General features: G+C 36.6%; 1 long non-coding RNA gene across 1 annotated transcript; it reads right to left on the bottom strand.

Moving 5' to 3' along the window:
- Window positions 1-94: 94 nt before the first annotated feature.
- Window positions 95-27,696, bottom strand: LOC144432577 (uncharacterized). Its single transcript, XR_013480731.1, has 4 exons — window positions 27,566-27,696; window positions 23,498-23,638; window positions 2,231-2,320; window positions 95-466 (listed from the first exon to the last, which is right to left on the bottom strand). It is a non-coding gene; the product is annotated as an uncharacterized LOC144432577 (long non-coding RNA).

The raw sequence follows: 27,696 nt of genomic DNA on the forward strand, positions 1-27,696 counted from the left end.
GGTACTTTGCAAGGTCAAGTTAGATAGGAAATTATGTATCCTCATGGGAGACTTCAACATTGACAGTGGAAAGTCAGATTGTAACACAGTGAATTTTATATCCAAGATGCAATGCTTTCTCCTCAATCAGATTATCACACTACCAACGAGGGTCACTGCTTCTTCCTCGTCTACAATTGATCATATTTATACAAATATAAATACTTGTCATGTAAATACTGGTACACTTGTTACAGATATATCTGACCACTTTCCAATTTTTGCAATGTTTGAAAACTTTAATATTAATTTACCAATTTCACAATCAGTCACAAAGAGGGATTTCAAGAATTATGATCGAGATAGTTTTATTTCGGACCTACAATATGTTGACTGGAGTTCCGTTATCAATAACAACAGCAATGTGGATGAAGCATTTGATGCATTTAGTAGTTTATTTACCGATGTTTGTGACCACCATGCACCGCTGAAAGTAAAAGTTGTCAAAGTTAAAAGGAAAAAGAATCCATGGATTACAAAAGCAATCAAGAAATCAGTAAAAACAAAACATAAGCTGTTGTCAAAGGTAATCTCGAGTCAGCATAACCCAGATGTAATGTTACGTTATAAAACCTACAGGAACATTCTTACAAGTACAATAAGAAAAGCGAAACAGACTTATTATGCTGATTTATTCACTGTTAGTAAGGGTGCCAGGTTGTGGAATGTAATTAATGACGTGTTAGGCAAGAAAAACTGTTCAGATAAAGTACCACCTACTCTAAAGGTGGATGCAAATAGTTCTACGCGTATTGTATCAGAACCAGCTGATGTTGTTGAGGAGTTCAACAAATATTTTGTTAGTGTTGGTCAAAGGTTGGCAAATAATATTCCACCGACCAATTGTGATTTTTGGCAACATATGGGCTTACCTCAGTTACAGTCATTTTTTCTTCAACCTGTTACGCCTCTTGATATCAAAGCGCTTTTAATTAATTTAGATAGAAAAAAAGGCTAGTGGGTGGGATAATTTAACTCCACGACTCCTCATTGATGCTGCTGAAGTAATAGCGCCGCCTTTGGCTCACGTCATAAATTGTTCATTTTTAATTGGTACATTCCCATCAGCGTTGAAGGTCGCCAAAGTGAAACCCATTTTCAAGAAAGGGGAGAATGACTCTGTTGGAAACTATAGACCTATATCTATTTTGCCCCTATTCAGTAAAATCATTGAAAAAGTCATAAATAAACAAATCATCTCTTATCAGGACAAATTTAATATTTTGTATAGACATCAATATGGTTTCAGAGAGAATCACAGTACCAAACTTACCTTGATTAATTTAGTAAATCACATTCTTAAAGAGATTGATAAAGGGAATTTCACTCTAGGGGTATTTATTGATTTCAGTAAAGCGTTCGATACAATCGATCATTCGATCTTATTAGCCAAGCTTGAACATTACGGGTTCCGGGGCACTTGTCATAACTGGTTCAAAAGCTACCTGTCAGGTCGCTCCCAGTTTGTCCAGCTAAACGGTCATATATATGTATATTCTAGCCATTAATGACCACTATTAGCCTCCTGCTAGCTAGCTAGTAGCTCCTAGCAACTCTTGATTCTGCCAGGGCCATTACGTGACAGTTTTTCAAGCTAAACGCCATGAACAGCCGCTATTAACCACCTACTGACTAGGTTTTAGCTAGCTACTAGCTAGCAGCCTCAGACTCTGCCAGGGCCCTTTCTAGGCTGCTATTTAAGCTAATAACCATTAATCATCCACTGTTAGGACCTGTTTGCTAGCTATTAGCTAGCTGCCAACTAGCAACCTCCGACTCTGCCAGGGGCCTGTCATAAAGCAGCCATTCAATGTATATAGCCATTAATAGCCGCTATTAGCCCCTGGTAGCTGGCCATTAAGCAGTTACCAGCTAGAAACATGTGACTCTAGCAACCTCTGCTATTCAAGGTGTTAGCCATTAATAGCAGTTATTAGCCCCTGCTAGCAAGCTATTAGCTAACTATATCAGCTTGCAGCCTCTGACTCTGCCATGGACCTGGCTAACTAGGCAGCTAGTCAACTGTGGCGGAATGGGATATGATGCCACGGTAATGACAATGTCGGGAGTGCACTCATTTTGGTTTTCCGGCATTCATCTCAACCAATTACCTCCAAATACAATATTGATTAATGCACTGCCTTCATGCAAACTCACTGTAGTTTTAGAAGGAAGTAACTGTTAACATTACCAATGTGTTGGCACCGGTGGGATCAGCTCCTTGCCTTTGATTCGGTGACCATTTTCATGTAAAATCCCCGGTCTCAAGTAGGATCCAAATCTAGGACAAAACATTTGAAAAGAGGAGGGTCATGTTTTAGAAAAGGTAAATCAGTCAGTCAGTCAATCAATCAATCAGTAAACTTGTATTTTAAGAAATTAGCGACTTTTCCTAGTAAAATATTTCTGGCTACATCCGTATTTGAGACGGAGTTCAAGGAACATAGTTATTTTCAAGCGTGGCTGGATCACTGACTTGAGATTGACCCCTCAGGTAGTATGTCATAACGTAAATACAGTGAGTGATTTATTCAGACATAACAATATGTTGGACACTTTGTTAGTACTAATAAAATTTTGATTGGTGTGGTAAAGACTTGTTTGTGCAGTGTTGTTGTGGCAATTAGGAAAACAATATCTGGATGGCATGTTTAAAATTTGAGATGTAACACGATATACTATCTACTATAAGGAAAAATGACCTTTCAATGACGAATTGCAGGACATTAAGTACACTCCTAGAACTGGAAGATCGACTTTGTTGTAACATTTGAAGGATGGAAATTGTACATTAATTATCAATTAGTTGGATTCAATGGTATGACAGTAACTCCATCTTTGTCTTTTGGTGGGTATTAGAGAAGGCTGTTAATCTTGAAATGTCAAAACTAAAGGAATTAGTACAGCAACTAAAATATCATATCCTATGTAACAGGTCTAAATATGTATTTTTTTTTTAATTTTAATTTTTAATTTGTAGATAAACTAAAATTTACAACACTTGCCCTCCTAAATTTACCCCAATGGCATGACTTGATTCGGGTGAACAAACTTTTATGGAAACGAAAGGAGACCAAACAAAGTGAGTGACTTGTTCGAAAAATCTCCGGGGCAACTTGATGTGTAAAGATGTAGAGCTAGAGACATACAAAAATGTCGTCCTCCACAGTTTCCGAAAACCGATACTCTTCCTAATACCAACGCCTAATGCCTGGTATATCCTGATATAGTAATGAAATTATTGTTATCAGTGTATGAATTAATGTAGAATTAGATAGCTGAGGTTGCCTTTTAAAAGTATTTAACCACTGTTTTATATAATCCAATATATATATACTGCTCTGGATGTATGCTAGGGCCATGTACAATCTGGTTGCTTTGACGCTCTGCATATACAGGGTAATCTCCTCAAGAAAACTTGGCATTTTTACAATTTAAGTTACAATATGAGAGTGTAGTTAGAGGACCCCGTGACTAAACTGTTGCAGTTACTGACCAATTACTAGACCAATTAAAATATAGAAATGTTAATTTAAGGTACATATACTTTAGCAGTATGCTCTGAGAGGAACGTTGATAAAATGAGACTCCAATATCCACAATAAACTGTGTGTACCACCAGTTTACAGTGTGAAATCAGATAGATAATAAAGTGCAACAGTGAAGTTCACCTAATGCAGTGGGACTACAGTAAAATATGGGTGGCTGTGGAAATGGATGATAAATACACACACATTTTTAGAAATGTGTAACTTTTTCAAGTGGGATGTTCCTCTTTGTGAACAGTATAGTAAATTTTAGAAACATGATGCGTTACTTTGTCTTTATACCTTTAAATCGTAAAAGTAAGTTTAACAAAATGGTGTAATGGTTATCGTAATGAATAACAGGACAAATGGATGCAGGGTTGGGCTTCAGGGTGACCACTCATTTTTTATGGTATATGCAAATGCAAGTGATTGTACTTTTATCATATCACCGAAACCCACGAGCCAAGACTCCTACACTGAGTTCACCAGGATGTTGACAGTAACTTTAAAACACACGATTTTAAATTTGTACACACAAACGAGCAGTAAAATAGCTATTTCTTGATTACTCTCCAATTGTGACATCTTGCCAATGGGATTTTTCTTAACCCTTGTCAATTTCATTGTCGTCGTCTATTCTACTTAAATTACCATTTTCACAATCATTTCTACTATTTTCTTTCATTGTTAATTTAGAACTTAGAATTTAGAAAAGATGATAAAGAGCGTGGTCACTGTGCTATGTTACCGCTCACGTGACTGTACTGTTACTTTAGAGTTTTACAAGGTATAGAATTCATAAGATCTGAATTAGTATAAGATAGGAGTATTTAGGCTTACTGGTGTGTACTTTTTTTTGAAGATTACACGAATAATGTGATTGTGTGTAATCTATACTACCATCCGTTGTCTGTCTGTCTGTCTGTCTGTCTGTCTGTCTGTCTGTCTGTCTGTCTGTCTGTCTGTCTGTCTGTGTCTCTGTCTGTCCCTCTGTCTCAATGATGTTACCTGCTTTTGGCCTGCGACAATTTATTTCCACCCCTTCCCCGTAATCAAATGGTTTACCCCATAACGTGTACATGTGACTGACGCGTGACTTACATACTTAGCCAGAAATAGTTTCAATGGTATTCAGCGAAACATTATTCACTCACAGTTGACTTGTTTAGTTTCGTTTCAGTTCACTTCGTTTCGCCGAATTAACCGCACAAACTTACGAACATATAGTACTGTTGATGTCATTGATCGTACGGTCGAAACGCATTGTTCCCAACAACCAACTAATGTTTAACTAATTTGTTCATAAACATGATGTTGAAGACATTTTTTGTATAATATGTACTGCTTTATTTTAGCGATAACATCTTTGTATGATATGCAGTTGGGGTGAGGCCAATAGTTCAACCGAGGATAAAAAACTAAATTCTTTCAGTTAGGCCTCATCCCCACCCTACCCCCTTAAATTAAATTGGTCAGAGTTGAAAATTAACAGCCTATTAAATTTCAAACCAGTATGTAGTATAGTATGTAGTGCTATGAATATAAATGAAGTAGTGCGAATTCATGGCTGCCATCTTAGCTTTCCACGAGTCACCCCACTCTATCCTACACAATTTCATCACACACAGTGACATTAAAATAACATGGAATATATTTTTGATAATTTCTCCTAAAACAATATTCGTTGGACGTAACATATACAGTTATTTAACCCATGGAGGTACTTTTTATTTCATGTTGAACCCTACTTTGCGATAACGGTCTTAGTTTGAAGACGAAGCCGAGGTGCCGACATGTCGTTTCAGATCTCCCGAGTGCAGGTTCCGGTTCTGAACTACTTTGGGCGTTAACATCATACACGTTAAGAAAAGCTTTATCACAGGTACAGATCTTTACATACAGAATCCAAAAAAAGAAAACGATATCCTGCAATAACTATGCAATGATGATACATTGTTGGCAGTACAGTAACTGTCATCTGTCTGTCTGTCTGTCTGTCTGTCTGTCTGTCTGTCTGTCTGTCTGTCTGTCTGTCTGGTTGGCTGTCTGGCTGTTTGGCTGGTTCGCTGGCTGGCTAGCTGAAGGATGATATGCAAATATTTCATATTATAAATATTTATTCACAAAATCTTGGTTTTTAACCATCATGGTGAACGTCGTAATTTGATACAAATTAGCACAAATTTCAAAAATGAAAGTGAAAGTCCAAACTGTCTAAGTTCCACAAGGTATAATGATATCTTTTTGGAATAAACATTTAAACAAGGCGCTCTGTTCTGTAATCTACGGAAGCAGTCATCAGATCGCTCTAGTTTTTCGGACACTTTTTCACAGTTGTAAGTGAAATTTACTTCGTAAGAGTTGTTATATGTATCGTAGAACTGTTTCTCTTGTTTACTGAGGCCTAATTGACTACATTTGGCGGTCAGAAGACGAGAATTAGTTTCATTTGGATTTGACGTGTTGTCGTGCAGCAATGGCGCAGGCTACATTCGCCCAGGTGGTGTCAAACAAGCAGAATTCCACCTCGGATGACGAACACAAGCCGCCTGTTTTGCCTGTCTTCCTGAAACAGTCTGATGTAATACCAATTGGCAGTATGCAATGGCTTCACGGTGAGGAAATTATAACTGCGATTGCAGAAGTAATAACAATGCAAAGTTTAGAAGGTTTACAGAGAATAAGAGGCTTGTGGAGAATTTATCTGAACGATCAAGCAGATAGAACAATACTTGTTCAACACGGGCTTAATCTACGAGGTAAAGCAATCGAACTTTGGGATAAAAATCCGTACCGAAGAGAAGTTAATGAGAACTGGGTAAGATTAGTTATCAAAGATATACCCCTTTCTGTTGATGACGGTGTTATCGTCGACAAGCTCGGCATTGCAGGATGCAAAGTGAAAACAGACATAACACGGTTAAAATGGAGGCTAAATGGAAAACTAACGGATATATTTAATGGTGACAGAGATGTCTTTATTGAAAAGCCAACGAATCAGTTGCCTAGCATTCTTAAAGTCGGAATATTCTCGGCAAAGATAGTGTGTCGGCAACTTCAAGATATTGCAAATAAGCAAATTACATGCAACAACTGTTTAGAAGTAGGCCACAGCAGGCAAGTGTGTACCAAGCCATTGAAATGCAAGAAATGTAACGGTGAGGGACATATGGCGATGGAATGTGTCAAGGTAAATGAAGGAAAGAAAGCGGTGAAAGAAGCACAGCTGCCTTCAATGTCAGATATGGAGATCGGAGACGGGTCGTTAGCAACAACATCGAAGGCAGGAGTAAAAGAAGACCGGAAAGCTCAAACTTCGATAATGACCTACCTCCGAGACAGTAAGGAAATACAGCAAAGAAGAGGAATGCAGAAAGAAGAGACGACGATATTGAGTGAAGAGAATGAGACGGAATGTGGAGATAGTGAAGCGACCGAAACAGACGACAGCATTTGTCAACAGTACAACACCACAAAGGAAAAAGTGTCGGACTTATCACCAGAATCTCCGACGATACTGTCGGTACATCATAGCGGTGACTCAAGACGGAAGAAGAAAAGAAAGAGAAAATGTCGAAATAAGTCCGGCTCCAAATATCGCTAATGAACAATTTCAAGATTTTAACCCTGAACACCAGGGGTTTGAACGATAGAAATAAGAGAAAGTGTGTACAGCAATGGATCAAACATCAAAAAGCTAACATTGTAGTTTTACAAGAAGTTCATATTGAGAATATTAATGCCGTGAGATGGGGGTTAAATATGAGTGGGAAAATTTATTATTCGAAAGGGGATTGCTATTCCAGGGGAACAGCAATTTGGATTGATAACCATTTAAGTTTTAAAGTTGAAAATGTTACAGTTGATGACGATGGGAGAATTGTAATCGTTAATGGTCATCAAGACACTTTAAAACTGTCAATTTGTGCGGTTTATGCACCGAATAATGTAAACGAAAGAAAAGAATTTTTCAATAAGTTGAGTAAGCTCCTTGAGGAGAAGTGTACATATGAAAATATTGTGATTGCCGGGGACTTTAACTGTGCAATGAATAACCACATAGACAGGTTACCCAGCAGGAAAAATCAGAATGACAGTTCTGTTAATGCATTACGTAATATCGTCAGCCAGTTTCAGCTCGTAGATACTTGGAGGAATTACCATCCAGACAATAGACAATTTACATGGCGCAGACTTCAACCATCGCCAATTCACAGTCGGATTGATTATATATTCATGTCTAAACATCTGTTGTCTAAAGTGAGTAAAGTCGATATCAGACCAGCCGTAAAGACGGATCACATGGCAGTTTTTGTAGAAATAAAAGCACAGTCGGAAAAAAGAGGGCCAGGAGTATGGAAATTTAATAACAAGCTACTACAAAGAGACAACTTCATAAATAGTGTAAAGAAAATAATTCGAGATTTCAAGCAGAAAGTTTTCACAGACAAGAGAACACATTGGGACATGCTCAAAAAAAGTATTAAAGAATATACACTAGGGACAACAAGAAACGCTACAAAGAACTGTAATAATGACATTTTGAAGCTTGAAAGGCGAATACGTGAACAGGAAAAGGAAATGATACAAAATCCAACAGACGACAATATACAGAATTATGCGAAAACCAAACAGAAGCTAAATGACATATACGAAGTACTAGCAGCGGGAGCACAGATACGGTCACGAGCAAAGTGGATAGAAAAGGGTGAAAGAAGTACAAAATACTTCCTCAGCTTGGAAAAGCACAATGCCGTAAAGAAAGAAATGAAAGAAGTTTTAAATGAAGAAGGCAAAAAAGTCACAGATACAAAAGATGTGTTAAATACGCAAAAGAAATTTTACCAAAAACTCTACCAACAAAAAGAAACGGAAATGAATTTACGCGTTTTTCTTGGCAATACTCCGATTCCTCAGCTAACTGAAACAGACAAAGGTATCTGCAATGGTTTATTGACAGAGAATGAGTGTTTTGCGGCGTTGAAAAAAATGGCGGGAAACAAATCTCCGGGCACTGATGGATTAACTACAGAATTTTATCGCTTCTTTTGGAATGATTTGAAATCTTTGCTCGTCGCCTCCCTAAATGAAGCTTGGGAAGTTGGTGAGCTGTCAGTATCTCAAAGGAGAGGAATGATCTCCTTATTGTTTAAAAAAGGAGCAGAAAATGACCTGAATAACTGGAGACCTGTTACTCTGTTGAATATTGACTATAAGATCGCAACTAAAGCCTTGTCGAACAGACTAAAGCAAGTGCTGCCCTCGATCATTCACAGCGATCAGACTGGTTATTTGAAGGGCAGGTATCTTGGCGAAAATATTCGACTGATATCTGATATCCTTCATTTTACTAAGAAGAGAAAGATGAAGGGTGCCATTTTATTTGTAGATTACAATAAAGCGTTTGACAGTGTAAATTGGGATTTTATGTTTCAAGTGTTGGAAAAATTTAATTTTGATACAAGCTTTATACAGTGGATCAAAACACTTTACATGAATATTACAAGTAGTATTAGTTATAAGGGTTGGAATACGGATTATTTTTCACTTCAGAGAGGGGTACGACAGGGTTGCCCACTCTCCGCATTGTTGTTTTTACTTGTAATAGAGGTACTTGCATGTAAGATTCGACATGACAGGTTAATTAAGGGTATAAAGCTACCAAATGATAGTATTGCAAAAATATCCCTGCTGGCGGATGACACTACAATTTTTGTTGAGGACAAGGGGTCTATTGATGAAGTGCTAAAAGTAATGAGTGATTTTAATAAGTGTAGTGGGTTGCAGATGAACGCTAATAAAACAAAAGCAATGTGGATTGGGATAGATAGGGAGTGTACCGAAAGGATTGGGGACATTAGATGGACAAACGAACCTATTAAGACGTTGGGTGTATACTTTGGTTATGATATTGATAAATGTCTGACTTTGAATTGGGAAGGAAAAATTAAGAAACTAGAAAGGACGCTTAATAGCTGGGCAAGGAGAGATCTCACCATTTATGGTCGAGTGTTAATTGTTAAAGTGTTGGCAATATCTCAAATACAGTTTTTGGCTACAGTGATTGGTATACCCGATGTAGTCAGGGTGAAAATACAGACGCTTATTGACAATTTCACAAAAAGAAGACGTCCTTTTAAAACTCGTATCCTCGAGTGCTCTTATGACAAAGGTGGTATTAAGTATGTGAATCTTACTAATCATTTGAAAGCTATTTGGGCAATGTGGGTAAAACGGCTTGTAATGGGAAAAGGGAAAACCTGGACTGCGATCCCATGGATGTATTTTCATCTTGACCGTTTGACGGACGTATTCCATCAAAATAATGAATGGAAAAAACTGCACAGTAATATACAGACACAATTACCTTTCTTTTATGTAAATGTTTTGAACTCCTGGTTTGTAGTTAGTCATAGAGTTTTGGGTAAGACATTTTTACGCAATTGGTCGGCTAGATACAGAATATTTTATAATTCTTGTGAAACCGATCTGGACACAAAATATGGTATTTGGAGAAACTCTGAATTTATACCCCTGGCAAGAATTTCGTCAAGATTGGTACGTCAGCTGCTTTTAAATGACTCTCAACACATTGATAAGTTACAGAAATGGTTTTTGTCCCTTCATGTAGGTCATTTGCATAACAATGTCAATACTGACCTTGTATGGAAAAGTATGTATACATTAACTAGAGAACTGAAACTGCGTGAATTCCAATGGAAACTGCTTCATCGCATCATACCTTGTAACAAGTACTTATTTTATTGGAAGAAAGTCGATTTTATGACATGTAAATTTTGCGCAAATGTTGAATCTTTAGAACACAGATACCTTGAGTGTGATCAAGTAAGAGGTATGTGGCATCGAATCTCAGCAGCGTTGACGCACTATTTGCATAAGAATGTACAGTTATCAAGCACAGATATAATTTTCAACTGTCAATTTAAAGAATTTGGAGATATATTTACAGATGAAGAAGGCGTTGTTAAGCTTTTGGTATTAATAGGGAAATGGTCCATTCATAAGTATTGGACATCTGAAACAACTATTCCTTTGATTCGCATGTTGAAGCTTGAATTTAACTCGAGGTATAAAATTGAGAAAGAAATGAATGCAAATGTAAGAAAGCTGGAGGCGTTTGAGAGACTGTTAAATCTTATTTAATACTTGCTCCTGCATCGTGTTTTTTTTTTTCATTTGACATGTATTGATTTGCAAGTAAGACATTGTATCATTTACCCACTGGAATCAATTATTAATAATAATAATAATAATAAAAGACAAAAAAAAACAAAACAAAAAAAAAACAAAAAAAAAACAAAACATTTAAACAATGATTCCAGAAATACGCACATTCTGGTTATACATTGTTGTCAGCAGCTATTTGATATAAGCCGATATCATGGTACCTAACCCTAACCTTAACTCTAACCCGAATAGCATCAATGGAATTTTGAACCGGTGGCAGCGATGAGATGACAAACCCCCCGAAATAATGCAATGTTTAAGCAATAAACCACCCCCTGGGAATGGCATACCAAGAGGTTTTGACCACGACGTGAACGTCGTGCAGCGACTGGATTTATTTTATCTGCTAGTCGTTTTTAGGGATAATCTTCGTTTTGAAATATAACCCCCTCCACCTTGTAAATACTGAAGGCAAACTCAACTGCTTGTACGACGTAAATCATTGACTTTAAATTTGCCCTTGATTTCCCACTGAATTGCAAGAGTAGAGATACCTTCTGTAAATACTATACCATTTAAAGTACTGTTAACTTCGCTTGGTAATTCCATGGCCAACAGAATCATAACAACAATGGCCGCTCACGCAATGACTAGTTATTGCAACTGCCGCGTTTGCAGCAACCACATTCAAAAGAACTATTTGGTTCTTATACACACAAGTATTAGTATCACAAAAGATGTCTTAAAATTATCATTGGAGAATACAATGCAAATGACGGACTTTAATTTGTGTCTTGGCAGTACTAGTGTTCGGGAAACTATCGTTTTTGTGTGGTAGTTTTGAAAAGTTTGTGTTTGTGTAAAATGTTTGAACTTTGAATGAAGAATTGCACTCCTAGAACTAGAAGACCGACTTTATTGTAAAAATATTTGCAGGATGGAAATTGTTCATTAATTATCAGTTAGTTGGATTCAATGGTATGACAGTTACTCCAGCTTTGTCTTCTGGTGATTATTAAATAACTAAGGCTGTTGATCTTGAAATTTCAAAACTAAAGGAATTAGTACATCAACTAAACTATTGTATCTTATGTAGCAATTCTAAAATTTACAACACTTGTAAATATGAATTAACACTAGTGAGCCCTCCATAATTTACCTATATGGCATGACTTGAATCGGGTAAACAGATAGAAACGAAAGGAGACCAAACAGAGTGAGTGACTAGACTCTCTTACAGTTCTCGGAGCTTCGCATTGCTAAAACTTGGGTTGTTTTGTATTTACCAATATATACTGCATAATTGTACTCGAATATCCTTGTACCGTGCGCCCTCATCGATCACTCAGGGCTAACCATTCGTTGACGTGTTACCAGAGCTCGGGCTTCGTACTAACACGTCAACGAATGGTTAGCCCTGAGTGATCGATGAGGGCGCACGGTACAAGGACATTCGAGTACAATTTTGCAGTATATATCGCTACATACAAAACAACCCAAGTTTTTGCCATGCGAAGGTCCTAAAATAAAGCAGTACATATTATACAAAAAATGTCTTCAACATCATGTTTATGAACAAATTAGTTAAACATTAGTTGGTTGTTGGGAACAATGCGTTTCGACCGTACGATCAATGACATCAAATCACAACAACAGTACTATATGTTCGTAAGTTTGTGCGGTTAATTCGGCGAAACGAAGTGAACTGAAACGAAACTAAACAAGTCAACTGTGAGTGAATAATGTTTCGCTGAATACCATTGAAACTATTTCTGGCTAAGTATGTAAGTCACGCGTCAGTCACATGTACACGTTATGGGGTAAACCATTTGATTACGGGGAAGGGGTGGAAATAAATTGTCGCAGGCCAAAAGCAGGTAACATCATTGAGACAGAGAGACAGACAGAGACACAGACAGACAGACAGACAGACAGACAGACAGACAGACAGACAGACAACGGATGGTAGTATAGATTACACACAATCACATTATTCGTGTAATCTTCAAAAAAAAGTACACACCAGTAAGCCTAAATACTCCTATCTTATACTAATTCAGATCTTATGAATTCTATACCTTGTAAAACTCTAAAGTAACAGTACAGTCACGTGAGCGGTAACATAGCACAGTGACCACGCTCTTTATCATCTTTTCTAAATTCTAAGTTCTAAATTAACAATGAAAGAAAATAGTAGAAATGATTGTGAAAATGGTAATTTAAGTAGAATAGACGACGACAATGAAATTGACAAGGGTTAAGAAAAATCCCATTGGCAAGATGTCACAATTGGAGAGTAATCAAGAAATAGCTATTTTACTGCTCGTTTGTGTGTACAAATTTAAAATCGTGTGTTTTAAAGTTACTGTCAACATCCTGGTGAACTCAGTGTAGGAGTCTTGGCTCGTGGGTTTCGGTGATATGATAAAAGATCAATCACTTGCATTTGCATATACCATAAAAAATGAGTGGTCACCCTGAAGCCCAACCCTGCATCCATTTGTCCTGTTATTCATTACGATAACCATTACACCATTTTGTTAAACTTACTTTTACGATTTAAAGGTATAAAGACAAAGTAACGCATCATGTTTCTAAAATTTACTATACTGTTTACAAAGAGGAACATCCCACTTGAAAAAGTTACACATTTCTAAAAATGTGTGTGTATTTATCATCCATTTCCACAGCCACCCATATTTTACTGTAGTCCCACTGCATTAGGTGAACTTCACTGTTGCACTTTATTATCTATCTGATTTCACACTGTAAACTGGTGGTACACACAGTTTATTGTGGATATTGGAGTCTCATTTTATCAACGTTCCTCTCAGAGCATACTGCTAAAGTATATATACCTTAAATTAACATTTCTATATTTTAATTGGTCTAGTAATTGGTCAGTAACTGCAACAGTTTAGTCACGGGGTCCTCTAACTACATTCTCATATTGTAACTTAAATTGTAAAAATGCCAAGTTTTCTTGAGGAGATTACCCTGTATATGCAGAGCGTCAAAGCAACCAGATTGTACATGGCCCTAGCATACATCCAGAGCAGTATATATATATTGGATTATATCAAACAGTGGTTAAATACTTTTAAAAGGCAACCTCAGCTATCTAATTCTACATTAATTCATACACTGATAACAATAATTTCATTACTATATTAGGATATACCAGGCATTAGGCGTTGGTATTAGGATGAGTATCGGTTTTCGGAAACTGTGGAGGACGACATTTTTGTATGTCTCTAGCTCTACATCTTTACACATCAAGTTGCCCCGGAGATTTTTCGAACAAGTCACTCACTTTGTTTGGTCTCCTTTCGTTTCCATAAAAGTTTGTTCACCCGAATCAAGTCATGCCATTGGGGTAAATTTAGGAGGGCAAGTGTTGTAAATTTTAGTTTATCTACAAATTAAAAATTAAAATTAAAAAAAAAATACATATTTAGACCTGTTACATAGGATATGATATTTTAGTTGCTGTACTAATTCCTTTAGTTTTGACATTTCAAGATTAACAGCCTTCTCTAATACCCACCAAAAGACAAAGATGGAGTTACTGTCATACCATTGAATCCAACTAATTGATAATTAATGTACAATTTCCATCCTTCAAATGTTACAACAAAGTCGATCTTCCAGTTCTAGGAGTGTACTTAATGTCCTGCAATTCGTCATTGAAAGGTCATTTTTCCTTATAGTAGATAGTATATCGTGTTACATCTCAAATTTTAGTCATGCCATCCAGATATTGTTTTCCTAATTGCTACAACAACACTACACAAACAAGTCTTTACCACACCAATCAAAATTGTATTAGTACTAACAAAGTGTTCAACATTTAGTCACCCTAAATTATCACAGCATAGAGCTATTGTTATGTCTGAATAAATCACTTACTGCATTTACGTTATGATATACTACCTGAGGGGTCAATCTCAAGTCAGTGATCCAGCCACGCTTGAAAATAACTATGTTCCTTGAACTCCGTCCTTGTCTCAAATACGGATGTAGCCAGAAATATTCTACTAGGAAAAGTCGCTAATTTCTTAAAATACAAGTTTACTGATTGATTGATTGACTGACTGACTGATTTACCTTTCCTAAAACATGACCCTCCTCTTTTCAAATGTTTTGTCCTAGATTTGGATCCTATTTGAGACCGGGGATTTTACATGAAAATGGTCACCGAATCAAAGGCAAGGAGCTGATCCCACCGGTGCCAACACATTGGTAATGTTAACAGTTACTTCCTTTTAAAACTACAGTGAGTTTGCATGAAGGCAGTGCATTAATCAATATTGTATTTGGAGGTAATTGGTTGAGATGAATGCCGGAAAACCAAAATGAGTGCACTCCCGACATTGTCATTACCGTGGCATCATATCCCATTCCACCACAGTTGACTAGCTGCCTAGTTAGCCAGGTCCATGGCAGAGTCAGAGGCTGCAAGCTGATATAGTTAGCTAATAGCTTGCTAGCAGGGGCTAATAACTGCTGTTAATGGCTAACACCTTGAATAGCAGAGGTTGCTAGAGTCACATGTTTCTAGCTGGTAACTGCTTAATGGCCAGCTACGTAACCAGGGGCTAATAGCGGCTATTAATGGCTATATACATTGAATGGCTGCTTTATGACAGGCCCCTGGCAGAGTCGGAGGTTGCTAGTTGGCAGCTAGCTAATAGCTAGCAAACAGGTCCTAACAGTGGATGATTAATGGCTATTAGCTTGAATAGCAGCCTAGAAAGGGCCCTGGCAGAGTCGGAGGCTGCTAGCTAGTAGCTAGCTAAAACCTAGTTAGTAGGTGGTTAATAGCGGCTATTCATGGCGTTTAGCTTGAAAAACTGTCACGTAATGGCCCTGGCAGAATCAAGAGTTGCTAGGAGCTACTAGCTAGCTAGCAGGAGGCTAATAGTGGTCATTAATGGTTAGAATATACTGGTGGAAAAGGGAAATAGTTTGAATAGCCATAAAACGCTATTATAGAGCTATTCATTTAGCTTATGTGGTCAATAGCCACCTAGCTATTTGGTATAATATACAATCCAGCAATACCTAGTCTTGCTGCTAGACACTCGGGCTTTGTCTGATACAATAATTATAAGTGAACGAAGTTACGGCGCTGTGCGAGCGAAGTTCGCTTTGGAGGCTGAACGCGACCTTTGGTTGCTTGTCCTATTGTATTGGAAGAAAACCTGAGGTCTAGAAGCTACACTATACAACACAGTACTCCATGAAGATCGAATAGGCATAGTGGCCAGCGTTTCGGCGATGTCGTTTGTTTCTGTACTTTGGCAAGATTTTAACCACGAATATACCTTGATCAACCCAGCTGCACACTTTGAGACATGGTAGAGTAGAGGTTGCTATAAAATGGCTTTAATCTCAGACAATCTACAGAGTGAAGATTAATCATATTTGCTGACAACATGCTCGGATCCACTCCGAGTTGAAGAAGCCAACGTTTCGCCGTTGACGTATTGACGCTAGAAGATCTGGCATTTTATTGTAAGGGCGGAGCGACATTACTTATCTCTACATTACCTATATGATACTGTTACAGTACTGCTTATATGATGTTTTTGAATCAGAGTGACTTATAAGCCGGAAAAAGCTGGGTGAAAAATGCTTCTTTTTGTGTATTCCTACTGTAAAATGTCACAAGTCACTATAATAAACGACTACTACTACTACCACCACCACCACCACCACCACCACCACCACCACCACTACTACTACTACTACTACTACTACTACTACTACTACTACTACTACTACTACAACAACTACTACTACTACAGCTCCCACTACTCGATACCTGTGTAGTAAATTTGGGGTATCTATTCATGTTTTATTTGAAAGAAATAACGCTTCTATTCAACACACTGTGTTGCTGGCAACAAAAGTGAAAGACAACATTTCCTTTAAAAGTGAATTACAAACTTTTAAAAACACGTTAAGAGTTTTAAGAAGAGTCTCCCAGGGGACACATTACTTTCTTAAGCATCAAGGTATCACAGATCCATACTTATTGGCATAATTGAAGGAACATTGGTTTTTAGGATTCTGCTATGTAAAGAACTGTACCTGATAAAGCTTCTCTTGACGTGTATGCTGTTAACGCCCAAAGTAGTTCAGAACCGGAAACTGCACTCGGGAGATTTGAAACGACATGTCGGTACCTCGGGTTCTTCCTCAAACTATAACTTTTGAGTTTGTTTACCCCGTTGAATATGTCAAATATCGCACGTAGGGTTAAACATGAAATTAAAACTACCTCTGTGGGTTAAGTGACTGTATATGTTGCGTCCAATGTATATTATATTTAAGGAGAAAATATCAAAAATATACTTCGAAGAATTTTAATGTGTGTAATAAAATTGTGAGTAACAAGCAAACAAACACACACACAAACAAACAAACCAGTTCCAAACGTACAGTATACACTTATAATAAAACCAATACTTGAAATAAGGTAGTACTAGTGCTATTGCCACCAGTTCTATTATGACATCATACATTTCAAAATTGCCTGCATTAATTCGAATCGTATGAAATTGTAATAGTTTTTCTACCTTCTTCTTCTACCTACAAATTATACAGAATCTGCAGTCAACATCATGTTTATGAACAAAATAGATACACAGTTAACATTATTACGTTTTTGTGAATGTGGTAATATCTTTTAGGTTGACTTGCCATTGGATGTTTATCTATATTCTACACAAGCATGCAGTTCCATTGATTTTATTACGGAATCATCGATCAATATGAACTAGCTTAAGTGACACTCGCTCCGATTCCACCAAAAACCAGCCAAAGTTGCATATGCAATGAGTTTGGGGTTAAACATGGAATTCAATCAGGAATTGTCCTCATATTCTATAAATAGCCATTATTCACTCAATGGTTTATCAATAAGGTTGTGACATGTGGACCAGTAACGAATAATTTATCTCATTGTTGCATACATTGTACTTTCACTTTCGGCCAAAACAACTTATTTAAATATGATGCGGTTTTACAAAGAACATACAATTAAATATAGAATTACTGTTTTACTCCAAAGTTTTCTTACCCGTAATTGTGGCAAACCTAATGGCCACTCGAGTTCAGAATCATCTTCTCCAGAATAACTTTTGACTTGCATTCTCTGTAGTTTTGTACCCAGAATGCAACATGTTGCTCAATGAAGGGTAAACTTATCTAAATCACATTTGCATATATTGTTCGTCATCAGCTGTGTGTGACTTTCCAACTGTTGTTTAAATGAAGAAATGTTTGACGTACATCAATTGATTAATAACGTGTTTTAACTCTTTCTTTGTAGTAAATAATGTATATACTTGAAAAGATTACGATGAATTTAGAGTTAATTCTTTTCACACCATAGCTCTTTCTATTTATGTGTGATAAGATAATAAATCGCTCACCGTATTTACCTAATGGTATACTACCTGAGAGGTCAATCTGAAGTCTGTGATCTAGTCACGCGTGCGGATAACTATATATGTTCCACTGACTCATTCCATGTCACCCAGAAATAGTCTTCTGGGAAAAGTCGCTCATTTCTAAACATATGTTTACTGACTGGCTTAAATATTTTCATATCTACCTATTTAATTAGTAAACTTATTTATTTATTATATTAATTTATTAATTTATTAATTTATTAATTTATTTATTTATTATATTAATTAATTTATTTATTTATTTATTTACTTACTGGCTTGCTTACTTTCACTAACTGACTCATACTTCGCTCGCTTGCTCACTCACTCAGTGATCTAGTCACGTGTGCGAATAACTATGTTCCGCTGACTCTATCGATTCCATGTCTAACATAATACACCCAGAAATAGTCTACTGGGAAAAGTCGCTCATTTCTAAACATATGTTTACTGACTGACTTAACTATTTTTCTATCTACCTATTTAGTTAGTAAACTTATTTATTTATTTATTTATTTATTTATTTATTTATTTACTTACTGGCTTGCTTACTTTCACTAACTGACTCACTTCGCTAGCTTGCTCACTCATTCATTCCCTCACTCACTCACTCCCTCACTCACTCACTCACTCACTCACTCACTCACTCACTCATTCATTCATTTTTGAACTGAACTGAGTTGTAACTCTTCTCTTTGATGAGGAATAAAGAAACAACAACAACAACAGCAACAACTCACTTTCAACGGCATTAGACGAACTGTGGACATGACGAAATTCTGACGAAAGATATTTTCAAGCTACATAGCCAACTATCTGGGCTATTTATAGCAGGTGGTAACATTGAGCTAAATTGCAACCATTACTTTGTCATTTATCAGCTTTCCTACCACAGTGTACTGATTGTGCAATTTCTACATACACTGAAGTGTTTCTCTTAGTTAGCAAATGTACTTATTGCTGTATATCTACTTGCCTAATGGTGTAGTCATCGATCATAGTTAGACTCTGGCTCTGTATAATAATTTATATGCTTGTCCTCGAAAACCATAACGTTCAACCAGGATAACGAAGTTTAATGATACCTAGCAATGGGTGAATATCTTTTAACATTACCCTAACTATACAAAAGACCAACTAATAGTTTCGGAACGGACACTGAGTTTTACTCGCCATGGTTCCATGAGTCATATGTGACCCTTAGTAATCCTTTAGAAGATTGGGTTCTGCAACTAGCCTATCCTGAGCGGTATAGAGGCTTCGCATTGGTACAACACAGCTTCTCTGTGTCGACTATTACACAAATAGATATCTAGTTAACATTGTCATTGTTGGTAACGTTGCAATATCATTTAGACTGAAATTTGCATTGGATGTGTATTGATATTCTTCACTACCACACATGTCCACTGAATTCATTACTGACACTCCCTACGATTCCACCAAAACCAACCAAAGTTAACGTTGTCTGTGCGATGCGAATCAAGTTAAACGAGGGATTTAATTAGGAATTTCTCTCCTATTCTGTAAATGGCCATCATGATAGGGGTGCGGCTTGTGGTCAGTAATATGTCATTTATAACATTGTTACCAGAGGAGGCCGGCGGTGGTTCAGAGCATGATGGGTAAAAAACAACTGTGATAGCTCATTACGATGTAAGCCTCCATTGTGTACACTTCGATGGTGTGGTACATTTACAATAGTGGCTGCTTAGTGCTCACCAGCCGTATTTTGGGGTATTTTCAACTTGCCACAACTTTCATAAGAATTCATCATTTTAGATACTATAAAATCGAAAATCTCGACTGATATTTCTTTCTCTTACAATAATCAATTTTGGAATTATTAATAGGAATACTGATTTTCGGCGATTTCGTGAAGCGTACTTCAACCCTAGGTCGTACATTCCGGGCCGGTTTTTTGCCCATTTGTTTTTTCGCCCAAAATTTACAAATTTTACAAAATGGCTGGATTGTTTTGTTCTATAAATTGGTATAGTTATAAAAAGACAAGGTCCGTTCAACATTTTCGGGAGAGAGCGGGTGATTCGAGCAAAGTCGAAGGTGACCTCTTTAGACAAGGCAACAGGCGAGCTTCTCACAACTTGGTCAACTATTTATCACCGTTCACACCCAATTTCACACAGGTTTGAGATATTTTCAAGTAATATGTAACTTGTAAATTCGATAATACACCACAATAAGCCACTTTCCGTCTCGCGGCAGATCTTACGAGATCCCACAAGATCCCATTGTGCATAGCAAGAGAGGGTGGTCAAGCTGAAGTGCCAAACGCTTAGCCAAACATATTGTTCTCAATGTCATCGCATGCATATAATAAATGATAGATCAAGTAAAGCAAAGCAAACTTTAAAAGTATGGCTGTACAACGATGTGCGTATGGGGAATGTAAGTCAACAGGGGTTTCATTAATAGCCATCAGACTGCGATTTATGGTAGTCTGGGCACAAATAAAGAGCCAGTTGAAATTGACAGTGTTACCATTATTTTGGCCTTGGAATCCGTTTCAACACAAACTTTTCAAAACTACCACGAAAAAACGATAGTTTCCTGAACTCTAGTAGTGCCAAGACACAAATTAAAGTCCGTCATTTGCATTGTATTCTCCACCAGATTTAAACTGAATGCCTCCCGTAAGGGAATCACTAATTATGCAAATAACTCATTAAACTAAAAAAACTATGGTAACAGACTTTGTTTTTTGGACAAGCGTGCTTTCTTAGGTTAATGTATGTAAGAGTGTATGATACTGCTTAATGCAGTCTTAAGATATAGCCTAATTACCGAAAATCATTAATTATGCAAATTATTCATTAACACTGTAAGGTACATCAACTAACTTTATAGGACATACACAATTTGTTATGGTTTATGTATGTACTGAATTATATTGGAATTGAAGTATGTATTCTTAAGATATAGCCTAATTACCTAAAATCATTAATTATGCAAATTATTCATTAACACTGTACGGTGCGTCAACAAACTTGATAGGACATATGTGTTTTCTTATGGTTAACGTATGTACTAAATTATGTTGAATTTCAAGTATGTATTCTTAAGATATAGCCTAATTACCAAAAATAATTAATAATGCAAATTATTCATTAACACTGTAAGATACATCAACGAATTTTGTAGGACAAATGTATGTTGTTATGTTTAACGAATATACTAAATTATATTGAAATTGAAGTATGCAGTCTTAAGATATTGCGTAATTAGTTGATTTCATTAATATGCAAATTTCTCTAATTAAACATTAACAGATCTGGCTCAAAACCTAATCAGGTCTAGCTATTAACCGAAAGATTATATATCTCAAATTTCATTACAATTGAGCCAGCCGATTTTTAGAAAATGATGACACAGAGAGACAGACAGACAGACAGACAGACACAGAGACAGACATTCCCCTTTTAATACCTTCCGTACCCTTACGGGAGGTAAAAATGATAATTTTTAAGACATCTTTTGCGATACTTGTACTTGTGTGTATAAGAACCAAATAGTTCTTTTGAATGTGGTTGCTGCAAACGCGGCAGTTGCAATAACTAGTTATTGCGTGAGCGGCCATTGTTGTTATGATCAGTGGCAATGATGTCGGAATTAGAAGTATCACATGCATCGGTCGGTAATACTCCCATAGAATTACCAAGCGAAGTTAACAGTACTTTAAATGGTATAGTATTTACAGAAGGTATCTCTACTCTTGCAATTCAGTGGGAAAGTCAAGGGCAAATTTAACGTCAATGATTTACGTCGTACAAGCAGTTGAGTTTGACTTCAGTATTTACAAGGTGTGGTGGGGGGGGGGCATATTTCTAAACGGAGATTGGGGGAGGGTCATATTTTATTTTGACTTATTGTATCGCCTATTATATTATACCAGTATATTGATGATCTGATTGGTCTAGACATCGAACTAGCATGTCTAAAATGAGCAATAATGCAAGGTTGGTACGCATCCAAAGCTATTCCTTCATTCAATCTTGTCAAAGTAAATGTCAGAATCGCTAGAGAGACAGAAATGTTTATAGCGAAGAGGAAAAATAAGCTAGAAATCTGCTCGAACAAGTGGGACAATCTAAGAATCGAGTGACACACTTCTGCATTATGGGATTCCAATCACTTTATAGCATTTTATAGCAATATATATCGTGCAATGTAACCCTTTCTCCTTTTCTTTTCCTTCCTATTTGTTGTTACTCTAATCTTTAGGGGAAAAAAGTTGGTACGCGTCCAATTTTGATGTTCACTATTGTTCGTCTACGCGAGCGTCGTAGTCAGCCGCTGGGATACTGATAGTGTACTCTGCATATATGTATACATACAAATTATATGATAAAGTGACAAACAGTAAAAAACTGGCTAGTGACCTTTCTCTTATAATCATATACAATCTAGTTAGTATCTAAAACGTGCTTTCCATGCATGTTGTGCATACTCTGCCTGATCTGGTCACTTGTAAAAATTCCCTGATATCATTGTCATCATCATGACCTTCACCTTCAGTATTGCCTCACTCTAATCTGACTCACTGTTACTACTTTAGTCAGTACCTGTATCACTGTCCGTGTTCTCTATGACATTCAATACCGGGAGATTATATATAATTATCAAATTGCTGCTGACAACATGACAAACCACAGTTTGCGTATTTTTGGTATCAATATATGTTGATTCCAAAAACATAATGGTTATACCTGGTGGAACTTGCGCAGTTTGGACTCAAGCACTCCTATCATATTACTTTCACTATCATTTTTGAATTTCGCGCTAATTTGTATGACATCACCACGTTCACCTGATGATTAAAAACCAAGATTTCGTGACTAAATATTTATATATTATGAAATATTTGCATATCATCCTCCAGCCAGCAAACCAGCCATATATTGATCCAAAAAACATAATGGTTATACCCCTAGTGGAACTTGCGCAGTTTGGACTCAAGCACTCCTATCATATTACTTTCACTATCATTTTTGAATTTCGCGCTAATTTGTATGACATTAGTACCAAGTTCACCTGATGATTAAAAACCAAGATTTTGTGACTAAATATTTATACATTATGAAATATTTGCATATCATCCTCCAGCCAGCAACCAGCCAAATAGCCAGCCAACCAGACAGACAGACAGACAGATGGATGGATGACAGTTACTGTATGTACTATTGACAAGGCATCATCGATGCATAGTTATTGCAGGATAATTGTTTTGTTTTAGGATTCTGCTATATAAAGAAAATGTACCTTTGATAAATCTTCTCTTGACGTGTATGATGTTAACGCCCAAAGCAGTTATTAGGAACCGGAACCTGCACTCGGGAGATTTGAAACGACATGTCGGTACATCGGCTTCTTCCTCAAACTAAGACTTTGAGTTGCTACACCCTGTTGAATATGTCAAATGGCCGATGTCATTATCGCACATAGGGGTTACACATGAAATTAAAACGGCCTTCGTGGGTGAAGTGACTGTATATGTTATGTCCAATCACAGACAAACAAGTTTCTTACTTGTCTAGGGTCCAATGTATATTGTTTTAGAAGAAAATATCAAAAATATACTTCAAAGAAATTTAGTGTCACTGTTTGTAATGACAGTGTGTAGAGGAGAGTGGGATGACTCGAGGAAATTTAAGCTAAGATGGCAGCCATGCAGTATTACTTGCACGTCAGTTATGAATTAAATAATCTCTGCACAAAACTTCATGAAATTGACCCATTTACAATTGGACACGGTATTTAGAATTTAATAGAAATACAAATATTCCTCGACATAATAGTGAGATCCATTTATATTTGACGTAGAATAAGGACCGGATTGATCAGTGAAAGATAACTTACAAATATATGAGGTCTATGGTGGCCCAGGGCTGCCATATATTATATGCGAACTGTTTAGATAAAAACATTAATAAAATGAAGAAAAAAGATTAAAATATTTTTAAAAAATAAAGATAGAATTAAAATAAAAGTAGAATGAAATGAATGTGAAATGAAACAAATCAATATTAAAAGGAAAGTAAAAGTAAAGTGAAAGCAAAAGTAAAATAGAAAGAAAAGTAAAAATAAAAGTAAAATAAAGTAAAATTAAAACAAAAGTGCAATAGAAATAAAAGTAAAATGAAAGTAAAATGGAAACGAAAATAAAATAGAAATAAAAGTAAAAGTAAAAATAAAAGTGAAATGAAAACAAAAGTAAAATAGAAATAAAAAGTCAACAGTACTTTAAATGGTATAGTATTTACAGAAGGTATCTCTACTCTTGCAAGTCAGTGGGAAAGTCAAGGGCAAATTTAAAGTCAATGATTTACGTCGTACAAGCAGTTGAGTTTGCCTTCAGTATTTACAAGGTGTGGGGGGGGGGCATATTTCTAAACGGAGATTGGGGGAGGGTCATATTTTACTTTGACTTATGGTATCGCCTATTATATTATACCAGTATATTGATGATCTGATTGGTCTAGACATCGAACTAGCATGTCTAAAATGAGCAATAATGCAAGGTTGACGCGTCCAAATTTTGATGTTCACTGTTGTTCGTCTACTCGAGCGTCGTATACAGCCGCTGGGATACTGATAGTGAACTCTGCGAATTGTCAGAGGAGGATTTTCTCATTGGCCTCACCCCTACTGCATATCATACAAAGATGTTATCGCCAATAAAGCAGTATAAATTATACAAAAACTGTCCTCAACATCATGTTTATGAACAAAATAGTTCAACATTATTTGGTTGTTGGGAACGTTACGTGGCGACCGTACAATCAATGACATCAAAATCACAACAGTATTGTATGTTCGTAAGTTTGTAGGGTTAATTCGGCGAAACGAAGTGAACTGAAACGAAACTAAACTAGTCAACTGTGAGTGAATAATGGTTCGCTGATATAATCTCCCGGTATTTCTCACTCGTACGACGTCATCTCGGTATAATGATTCCCCTAAGGGAGCCTTCATTATTTACAGGGGGTGGGCGGGGGGAAGGAAATCACATGGTCTATTAAGAAAAACATGACCCTCCCCCCATTCTCCATTTGTAAAAAGTGACCCTCCCTTTTGTCCCATTTTGTAAAACATGACCCTCGCCATGACAACTGCCTATACTGAACGTTAATCAATATTCCCATTATATGTATACATACAAATTATATGATAAAGTGACAAACAGTAAAAAACTGGCTAGTGACCTTTCTCTTATAATCATACACGATCTAGTTAGTATCTAAAACGTGCTTTCCATGCATGTTGTGCATACTCTGCCTGATCTGGTCACTTGTAAAAATTCCCTAATATCATTGTCATCATCATGACCTTCACCTTCAGTATTGCCTCACTCTAATCTGACTCACTGGTACTACTTTAGTCAGTACATGTATCACCGTGTTCTCTATGACATTCAAAACTAAATCATCATCATCATCATCATCATCATCGTCGTCGTCGTCACCATTATCTTCACCCTCATCATCATCATCATCCCCATCATCATCATCATCATCATCATCATCATCATCATCATCATCATCATCATCACTGCTACCATCACCATCATATTTTAACAATAACATTCACGGACAGTGTGAGTGATAAGGTGAGATGGTACACTCAACAAAATGCATCGTTTTATCAAACAATTTTCTTACAATATATGTATTTTTGTTTTTGTATTTGGGCATGTAAAGTACTCCTAAAGATAAATGTTGAGTGCTCATCTCACTTTAATTTACTTCTCAAAACACACAAAACAAATTGACAATAATTGAAGCTTCAATTTGGTCACAAAACTACGGATTGTAAAATGTGACGAAATATTGTAATGCAAAATATGACCCTCTCCCAAGAACAGGTTTGTAAATTGTGACACCCCCCCCCCCCTTGTAAATAATGTAGGCTCCCTAATGTCTGTATCGGCTCGGAGGGATACGGCCGACATTACGGGAATCATTCGTCCTCGATGACGTCGTACTCGCTCGAAATACCGGGAGATTATATGTAATTATCAAATTGCTGCTGACAACCATGACAAACCAGAGTCTGCGTATTTTTGGCATCAATATGATATGTTGATTCCAAAAACATAATGGTTATACCTGGTGGAACTTGCACAGTTTGGACTCAAGCACTCCTATCATATTACTTTCACTATCATTTTTGAATTTCGTGCTAATTTGTATGACATTACCACGTTCACCTGATGATTAAAAACCAAGATTTCGTGACTAAATATTTATATATTATGAAATATTTGCATATCATCCTCCAGCCAGCAAACCAGCCATATGTTGATTCCAAAATCATAATGGTTATACCTGGTGGAACTTGCGCAGTTTGGACACAAGCACTCCTATCATATTACTTTCACTATCATTTTTGAATTTCGCGCTAATTTGTATGACATTACCACTTTCACCTGATGATTAAAAACCAAGATTTCGTGACTAAATATTTATATATTATGAAATATTTGCATATCATCCTCCAGCCAGCAAACCAGCCATATGTTGTTTCCAAAATCATAATGGTTATACCTGGTGGAACTTGCGCAGTTTGGACACAAGCACTCCTATCATATTACTTTCACTATCATTTTTGAATTTCGCGCTAATTTGTATGACATTACCACTTTCACCTGATGATTAAAAACCAAGATTTCGTGACTAAATATTTATATATTATGAAATATTTGCATATCATCCTCCAGCCAGCAAACCAGCCATATGTTGATTCCAAAATCATAATGGTTATACCTGGTGGAACTTGCGCAGTTTGGACACAAGCACTCCTATCATATTACTTTCACTTTCATTTTTGAATTTCGCGCTAATTTGTATGACATTACCACTTTCACCTGATGATTAAAAACCAAGATTTCGTGACTAAATATTTATATATTATGAAATATTTGCATATCATCCTCCAGACAGCAAACCAGCCATATATTGATTCCAAAAACATAATGGTTATACCCCTGGTGGAACTTGCGCAGTTTGGACTCAAGCACTCCTATCATATTACTTTCATTTTCATTTTTGAATTTCGTGCTAATTTGTATGACATTAGTACCAAGTTCACCTGATGATTAAAAACCAAGATTTTGTGACTAAATATTTATACATTATGAAATATTTGCATATCATCCTTCAGCCAGCAAACCAGCCAAATAGCCAGCCAACCAGACAGACAGACAGACAGACAGACAGATTGATGGATGGATGACAGTTACTGTATGTACTGTTGACAAAGCATCATCGATGCAGAGTTATTGCAGGATAATTGTTTTGTTTTAGGATTCTGCTATATAAAGAACTGTACCTTTGATAAATCTTCTCTTGACGTGTATGATGTTAACGCCCAAAGTAGTTATTAGGAACCGGAACCTGCACTCGGGAGATTTGAAACGACATGTCGGTACATCGGCTTCTTCCTCAAGCTAAGACTTTGAG

This window comes from Glandiceps talaboti, chromosome 3 (genome assembly GCF_964340395.1).
Source record: "Glandiceps talaboti chromosome 3, keGlaTala1.1, whole genome shotgun sequence".
NCBI classification, from domain to species: Eukaryota; Metazoa; Hemichordata; class Enteropneusta; family Spengelidae; genus Glandiceps; species Glandiceps talaboti.